This window comes from Ovis canadensis, chromosome 2 (genome assembly GCF_042477335.2).
Source record: "Ovis canadensis isolate MfBH-ARS-UI-01 breed Bighorn chromosome 2, ARS-UI_OviCan_v2, whole genome shotgun sequence".
NCBI classification, from domain to species: Eukaryota; Metazoa; Chordata; class Mammalia; order Artiodactyla; family Bovidae; genus Ovis; species Ovis canadensis.
In genome coordinates this window covers 111,130,475-111,139,742 of record NC_091246.1, presented here as the reverse complement: position 1 = coordinate 111,139,742, position 9,268 = coordinate 111,130,475, and the positions used below count along the sequence as shown (strand labels likewise).

Here is a 9,268-nt window from a genome sequence, read left to right as displayed (position 1 = left end):
GGACTGTATAGAAGGAAGAACACCAAAGAATTGATGCCTTAGAACTGTGGTGCTGGAGAAAACTCCTGAGAGTACCTTGGACAGCAAGGAGATCAAACCAGTCAATCTTAAGGGAGATCAACCCTGGGTATTCACTGGAAGGACTAATGCTGAAGCTGAAGCTCCAGTATTTCGGTCATCTTATGTAAACAGATGACTCATTGGAAAGGTCCCTGATGCTGGAAAAGATCGAGAGCAGAAGGAGAAGAGGGCATCAGAGGATGAGATGGCTGGACCACGTCACTGATGCAGTGAACATGAGATAGTGAGGGAAAGGGATGCCCTGTGTGCTGCAGTCCATGGGTTCACAAAGAGTCAGACAAGACTGAGTGAACAACACCAAAGCCTGAAATTAGTGAGTCTAAGATTTCAGGAAAACTCTGGAAGCAAGGAAAGAAAATGCAAAGGTCAGTTCATAAAATCCTCGAAAGGCAAACTGATGGGTTGAGTTAAGGAACTGGTCCATGTTCTAGGATGATTGCAGAGTATAAGCACCTGTAGGAGGACTGAAGCGACTTAGCAGCAGCAGCAGCAGCAGGAGACCTTCAGTGATCCTTGGGTGCTAACAAGATGCTCTGGAGTTTCTTCTTACTTTTGATGTCTCAGTTCTTCTTCCATAGTAATGGTGCAAAAAGGGACAGCTATTTTACAGGGATTCACTACTGCATATGGAGATTTCTGATCTCTCTTTATATAGCTATTGAGTAGCCCATGTTTAGGATTCTCTGAGCAAATCAACTGGTTAAACAAATTAGCAAAAACAGTGCTTCAAAATATAGCCATGAATTTATTCCCCACCCTGTGCCAGACATAATACCTACATTTGATCCTCATACCAGTTCTATGGGGGTAGATATTGTCTCTATTTTATGGATGAAGATAATAAACCAAAAGTCCAGAGGTGTGTTTCACAAAGTGGGCATAGTTAGAGCTGACTCTCGGCTATGTTCTTTTTCTATCTTTTTGCACACCTCTTACATGTTTGGCAGCAGTAGAATGAGTATGGAGGAGACTGTAGGGATAGTCAGCGAAGATCCTACAGAGCTTTGTTGGCTGTGGTAGGGTTCTGGATTTTGGTCTAAGTTAACTAGGGAATAACTGTGGAATTTTGAGTAAGGAAGTGACATGATCTAGCTTAAACTTTGAAAACATAATTCTGGCTGCCCCTCAGGAAGTGAAAATGAGATGTCAGGAAACTATTGCCATTATCCAACAGGAGGTGATGAGGAGGTGATGGGGGCTTGGACATCAGCAACAGGATCACTGAGAGGTCCCTAAACTTTGGATGTAGTTGAATCTTCAATAAACTGTGGTCAGAGGGCTGGACCTCCCTGCCATTGGCTAGAAAGAAAGAAAGTGAAGTTGCTCAGTTGTGTCCGACTCTTTGCGACCCCATGGACTGTAGCCTCCAGGCTCCTCCCTCCATGGGATTCTCCAGGCAAGAGTATTAGAGTGGGTTCCAATTTCCTTCTCCATGGGATCTTCCCTACCCAGGGATTGAACCTGGTCTCCTGCATTCCAGGCAGATGCTTTAACCTCTGAGCCACCAGGGAAGACCACCATTGGCTAGAAAATGTGTCCCTAAATAATCCAACTGATTTAGGATACCTCATAGCAGAGACAAGATAAAGAATTGTAGAGATGAAATTCAGCCTCCAAGCTGATAACGTGAAAGATCAGGTGTGGGAAGGGAAGTATTGGAGAGTCAGAAAGACAAGAGGCAAGAGTGTCTGCACATGATAACAGCTGTGCTTCCATCGAATTTGCTCATCTTTGTCTTAGGAGCAAAGTGTTGCTATGACAGTCTTACTGCTCAAAGAGCAAACATTTTCAAGGGTGAATGCATTATGAGTGTGAGTATTGATACTTTGAAAAAGGGAGTGAAGGCATTACGGGTGAAAATATTGATATTTTAAAAAGGGGAGGGGGGCAAAGGAATATATCACTTTCCCAAAGCTAGTAGACTTAAATATCAGTTCCCTTCCTCTCTGCCATACATCTTAGTCACACACTGACTGACTATTTAATCATGCTCTGTTAAAATTAATATCATATAATGAGTGATGATCAGTGATAAATGGGAAAAGAATGCTTACAAACACATAAATTACTCTTCCCTGTGTGCAACCATAACAAGATAATTCCTTGTGTCATCCATAACAGATTTTCTAGTTCTTGGAAAGCAATGATACATTCTCATTTCTTCCCTTGTAAAAATGAGTAACATATTGTTATGAGTATCAATTAGTTAATCCAATAGCGACAATTCAATGACACCATGAAAACTAATGATCCTGTAATTGCTAATAAAAGATGTATTTTAGGGTCTTATTGATCGAATTGCTCTCAGCCTCCTGTCAGGTAATGTGAATATATTGTGGAGGACATGCTTCTGCATTGACAAGGACTGGGGTTATGCTTTTATGTTAATAGTTGGGTGTAAACTCTCAGGGTCCCCTAAAGTCACTTGCTTTATACAAGCCCACCTCTCAATGATAAAATATTGATTCTTGCTGAATTTGGAAACCAGATTTTAGGAATTGTAGATAAACTGTATGAAAGGGTGGCAGGACTGCTAGCTCTTATTCATCTTGGTATCCAAGAGACCCTGCACAAGGACAAAGTTGCACTTAATACACTTTCACAAATTCAGAATGCAGGGTGCTTATCAGCTTGTCAAAATGCAGACAACTTAGGGACAATCGTTAATTATGAGGTTAGAAACAAAGGCATTTTGAGAAGGAAAAATTCTGGTTCTTTCCATGGTAACCATGAGGTTAAATATTTTATAAAATTAGCAAGACTGGAGCAATGATTGTAATACTTCTCATGTTATTAAACATCGAGGAACATCCACAGAGACTGAAATTTTGCACAAAAATATTTAAAAAATAAATTCTCTCTGTTAAGTAAAAGTCGTAACCATTTGTTAAATGGTGATGATTTTCAGAAGGAAATAAAATCCTCTTTGTATGGTAAGATTATAATATTTAATGAAGCAAATCCTACTGTTCTAAGAATGAGATCATCTTTACTTGGCCAGCTCGTTCCTCACAATTATGATTAAATGATCATTTCTTTCTTTAGAAAATAAATCTAAAATAAACTACAGTAATGAACTTATAAGAATTGCTTTTTGTTAATTATCAGGTGCATAGTGCCTAGAAAACTGTTTCTGAAATCACAGGTAATTTCAGACTTTGCTGTTTGAAATTGTATTTGGGAGGACGGAACACAGTACTCTTGTCTCAAGGATCTGAGCCACGAGGGCCACAGTGACACAAAAAGCTCTATTTCCAGAACAGGCAGAGCTTCAGATAAGGGTGTTCTGAAAACAATATTCCTCATATATCTTCACTCTGTGTTTCCCAAAGTCATAAGTCCCCAAGTTCTGTCCTTGCCCTGGTAGAAGTCAGATTGTAATGCACCTAAGGATCTAAAAGGGTATCATTACAAAATATAGCCAAAGTTATATAAAGAATACTTTCCAAGGCCATTTCTCATCTTCTGGCTCATCTTGCTTCTTTCTTACTGATGACTCCCTCAGCCCCCCTTTATTCCTTCTGTCTCCTGACACCCTGCGTCTAAACCATCATCTGAGCATTCCATATCCCTTCCCAAGCACTCAGCAGTGGGCGTGCACACACCCTTTACTTAACGACCCACCCCATCCCCATCCCACCCCCAAATCCATGTCCGAGGCTCCAGGCTTCCTCTGCTGTCACCCTCTGGTGCAGCAGCTTCATACACAACAAACCCAACTGAACTTGACAGTAATGTATTTCTTGCAGTTCTTTTCTATACTACTTGTGTTAACAACTTTAGCTATTGCACTGAACCTAGGTGAGGTGAAGTCGCTCAGTCGTGTCCGACTCTTTGCGACCCCATAGATTATAGCCTACCAGGCTCCTCCATCCATGGGATTTTCCAGGCAAGAGTACTGGAGTGGGTTGCCATTTCCTTCTCCAGAGGATCTTCCCAACCCAGGGATCGAACCTGGGTCTCCCACATTGTAGGCAGACGCTTTACCATCTGAGCCACCGGGGAAGCCTTGCACTGAACCTAAGCATACGGCAAAACCCACTTTCTTTTCTGGGAAATAAAGTAAAAAATGGCTATCATTTTAAGTTTCTTTAGCTGTTTACATAAACATATTTCTCCAAGCCTTGAAAGAAAAAAAGCTAGATACAACTGCCAGGAGTTGTAATTACTATTGTAATTCTCAAGGGAGCATCTAGAAAGTGTGCTCAGACATACCACCACGTGTCCATGGTGAATATTTAGAAGTAGTGAAGGATGAAGAATGGGTCAGAAGTGTGGAGATAGATTAGCCTCTAGATTTTCTAAGAGGGGAAATAGCAAAGTATGTCTCAGAAGCAAAGCTGGAGAACTTGATTCTTGTGGGGAGCTGGACAAAGAGCTGGCAGGTTTCTGAACATCTACCAGGAAAGATAATCAGGGCCTGGACCTCGAAAGACTAGACTAGAGAATGGGATAGAGGAGTAAAGCAGTGACTGGGTTGTTAAGGAGCACTGATCAGAAGTAGGGGACAACATAGGCCCTGATGTAGGGGCCAGTGGGTCCTGGTGCAGAGTGCCAGGGCATCACTGGGACTCCTCGGGCCCTCTTAGGGCCATTGTCAGTCTGGGGGATGGATGGGGCTGGTCCAGGCAAGGAAGAGGAGACCCTGTTGTCCTGTCAGGGTGAACATCCTCTGCTTGTGTTCCTCGGGTGAAAGAGCTGAGCTTGGGTCTTCTCAGATCGGTGCTGCCCTGATGGCTCAGCAGGTAAAAAATCTGCCTGCACTGAAGACGCAGGTTCAGTCCCTGGGTCAGGAAGCTCCCCTGGAGAAGGAAAGGACAACCCACTTCAGTATTCTTGCCTGGAGAATCCCATGGGCAGAGGAGCCTGGCAGACTATAGTCCATGGGGTTGCAAAGAGTCAGACAGAACTGAGCGACTAACACTTTCCCACTTTCCCAATGAATGCAGCATTATTCAAGCCACAGGTTCATTAGCCACATGATTCATTAGTCACATGATGAAAAATGGGGAAGACAGGATAACAGTGGTCAATACTACCTCCTTGACTGTTCCTATCTCAACATTCAGTTCAGGTCAGTTCAGTTCAGTCGCTAAGTCATTTCTAACTCTTTGCAACCCCATGAACTGCAGCACACCAGGTTTCCCTGTCCATCACCAAGAGCTTGCTCATCTTCCCATAGCTTGCTCAAACTCATGTCCATTGAGTTGGTGATGCCATCCAACCATCTCATCCTCTGTTGGCCCCTTCTCCTCCTGCCTTCAATCTTTCCCAGCAATGGTCTTTTCCAATGAGTCATTACTGTGCCCCAATTTTTTGCTCCTGTGTGTGTGTTTTAACTTAGTTCTTCTATAAATAGGACAATTTAGAGCCCAGAGTTAGCTGCTTTGATGACTCTATGCAGAAATGAGCACAGAAGCAAATGGGGAAAAAAGGATTTTAGAATAAAATAAACATTTAAATGCTTTCTGGGGTCTTTTGACCTTGATTTTCTAATTCAACCAATAGTGTGTTTATGTGAGTCATGCTGACTCCACCAGTCTGTCCTCACACTTCTTTTATCTTTCATTCCTCTGAGTCCCCTTACTTTCTCCTCTTCCCAGCAGTTCTTTAAAGCAGTGTTTGTTATTTTAAGATTAAAATTCCCAGATGCCTTTTCTGCAGGCAGAAATATTGTAGAAGGAAATGCAAACTGTTAATATTTCCAACTACAGTGGGGAAGTGTGAAAGCCTTAGAGTGGTGTTTTCTACTTTCCAACAGGGAAAAGTGTTACCTGTATTTGATAGAAAGGTGTTGAAAAACCACATTTCCTCAAGTTATGTGACTTTTCAAACCAGACCGCCTTGTTCCGGTGGTAGGAAACCACATATGACGTGGCTTGAGGGGGAAATGCAGGTAAAAACAAAAGACCAGAATGACAGCTCCCTCAGGAAGCTGTCCTCAGGTACATGCTGCTGTGTGATGTCTCCTGATCTGGAGATGAAGTACTAAATGACAGTGCCTGGACACCCAGTTTCCATTGCATGGGGGAACAGAGATTATTTAAATGATCTTTGTGTGCTATTCTAGGTAGATATGGTTCTACAACGTGAGTTCTAGCTTGAGCAGGAAGAGGCCCTAGCAAATTTCAGTTGTTGTTGTTCAGTTACTAAGTCGTATCTGGCTCTTTGCAACCCCATGGGCTGCCGCCCACCAGGCTTCCCTGTCCTTCACTGTCTTCCAGAGTTTGGTCAGATTCAAGTCCATTGAGTCTGTGATGCTCTTCCACCCTCTCATCCTCTGCCGCTACCTTCTCCTTTTCAGGTTGTGATGAGCTGGTGTGAAACTAGAACTTTCTGAGCTCTTGGTAAATGCCCCACTGTGTGAGTACTTTATATGTATTGTACAAACTAATTCCCTTAGAGGTCTAGAGGGGGAAGCACCATGATTATCCCCTTTTTGCAGTAAGAAAATTGAGCCTCACAGAGATTAAGTGGTTTACTCCAGACCACACCACAGCCCATCTGGGGCCAACTCAGGTTTCAAGTTCAAGTCCACCTCCTATTGTTGCCCTTCTTGGCTTTAGTTAATCTCCTCACACATTGAAGGCATTATGTTTAATAACTCAGAGGTACCATGGTTGATTTCTTCCTTCACAACAATTCTGGTGGCTATAGTAATATAAATAAACTATATAAAACTCTAAGGCTTATGTTTATAGTGGGAAGATAATATTTTTAAAAAGAAAAATGTGAATCTTTGATGCAGCATAATAAACACCTCTCCTGAGTTGCTCTATGTCAGTACCTGTCTCAACATGGCTTGTATGAAAACACGTCTAACGGAGCCTTAATGTTTGGGGTCCTTGTGGGAACCTGTCTGTACCCAGACAGCGGGGCCACTGTGATTGTCGCAAGTCAGTGCCTGAGGCCATGACCACCCATGGCTGAAGCGCCTGACACTCTAGTCAATGACTCTGAAGATGGATGTGGTAGGAAGAGGCAAGCCCTTTGTCCACCTTCACTGAGGCAGAACAACTTGTTTCATTGGGGCAGCAGCTCTGATTTAAACCAGTCTCTGATATTTTTAGTCTGCGGTGGAGATTTCACACATCCTCCCAGTGCATGCTGTTGTATGTCTGACTTGGGCTATTTGTTTACTTTGATATCGGGCTCTTGCTTCAGGTGTCACTCTTTTTTATTGCTTTAATTATTATGACACTGTGAGAGTTCTGTGGAGGTGTTTGGCAGGAATTTCTACAGGGAATAATTAGAAGACAGACTGCATCATGTTGGCAGAAAAGAGCAACTCCAAATGGCTTGAATAATAAGAACGAGCATGTGCTTAGTCACTCAGTCCTGTCCGACTCTTTGCGACTGAGCATAATCCACGTAAAAGAAAGTTCTGAAGAAGAGTAGCTTTAGGAGTCATTACTCACTGAATGAATAACGTTGCGGTGGTGGCCGGGTCTTCCCTGCTGCCCTTTGTGGCTTCTGGCATGCCCTCCTGGTGACAGGTTGGCTGCAGCAGTTCCTGCCATCACACATACTTGACAGCAGAAAAGGCTGACTGTTCTGTGACCGAGAAGCTCCCCCATCGGCTCTCCTTCATTTGTCAGAAGTGGGTCACAGAGGGGGCTCGTTCCAGTCTCCCAGGAGGGTCTGACCTTTGTAGGTATCTCTAGGATGCTGGTTTCTGGCTGGGTTTGGTCAAAGGGAGGCACTGGTGGAAACTGATGGGCGGTCAGGAGACAAGCGTGTTCCTGTTCCTCCCTCTCCCTCGGACTACATCTCCAGCAACCGCCTGGCTCTGTTGCTCCAACACCACCAGTCAGTGGAAGTGAATCTAGGTTCTGCAGACAACCGCCTCCCCCACCCCCACTGCAGGCACTGGGCTCTGGTTAAGCCTCCATTTCCACTTTTACTGGCTCAGGTATGGTTGCGGCTTTGTTGCTTCCCATCCCCACCTTCTAGCTTTTCAACTCTTCCATCACAGGTGGAAAAAATTGCCTGCAATGATTTCCTTCTAAAAAAATATTTGCTGTGTTTATATTATCCTGGTTAAGTCCTGAGTGAGACATGTGTCCACCTCTAAACCAACTGACTAGCAAGGTGTATGGGGTCCCCAGGATTAAAGAACTTATCATATTTTACCATTTTTCTTGGTTGTGGATAACCCCTGGAGAAGGAAATAGCAACCCACTCCAGTATTCTTTCCTAAAGAATCTCATGGAGAGAGGAGCCTGGTGGGCTACAGTCCATAGTGTCAGAAAGAGTTGGACCCGACTGAGTGACTGAGCAGGCACAACCACCAATAACGATGCTCCTCATTGCAAAGATGCGGGTAGGCGATTTTTGCTTTACAGACTTTCGAGGTACTCTTCCATCTTCTTTCTAAGATTCTGTGTATGTATGTCATAGATACGGGGGGGGGAAAAACAAAAAACCTGTGTTTGCCCAGCAGTAAATTGATGTAAAAATATATAGTTATGGCAAAGTAAGAAGTGATTTAAAAAAGGAATTCAGAAGTTTGCATTTGGTGCCTATATAAATTAGCTTGAACTGCCATAACCAAATACTATAGACTGGGTGAATGGCTGAAACAACAGGGATTTATTCACAGTTCTGGAGGCTGGAGTCCCAGGTCAGGGTGCTGGCAAGGCTGGTTTCTGGTGAGGGCTCATCCTGGCTTGCAGGTGGTTTTGCATGCCTTTTTCACATGCATGTGGGTTTAGAGAAAGAGAGGACTCTGTGTGCCTCTTCTTACAAAGAAACCAATCCTGTTTGGTTCAGGGGCCCACCCTTGTGGTCTCACTTACCCTGACTCATACCCTGACAGTATACATACACTGGGGGCTAAGGCAACAACATGAATTGAGTGGGTGGGGGCACGGCTCAGTATAGCAGTCCCAGATTGGTCTGAGAGGATGTGGCAATTTTCTCTGATCGCCCTGCATGTCAGTTTTCTGTCCTAAGATAAGGATGTTGATACACATAGAGGGGATGACATAAGGGAAAAGTTGGGAGCCATTGCTGCTGCTAAGTCGCTTCAATCATGTCCAACTCTATGCGACCCCATAGACTGGACTATGCAGCGCACCAGGCTCCTCCATCCATGGGATTTTCCAGGCAAGAGTGCTGGAGTGGGGTGCCATAGGTTTTACTGATTGTACTGATTAGATCTCACGTAGTGTGCTCTAGGAAAAAT

The 9,268-nt window shown here is 43.7% G+C and overlaps 1 non-coding gene across 1 annotated transcript; it reads right to left on the bottom strand.

The window, feature by feature from the left end:
• Positions 1–1,521: 1,521 nt before the first annotated feature.
• TRNAS-GGA (transfer RNA serine (anticodon GGA)) lies at positions 1,522–1,592 on the bottom strand. The gene has a single exon. It is a non-coding gene; the product is annotated as a tRNA-Ser (tRNA).
• Positions 1,593–9,268: the final 7,676 nt, after the last annotated feature.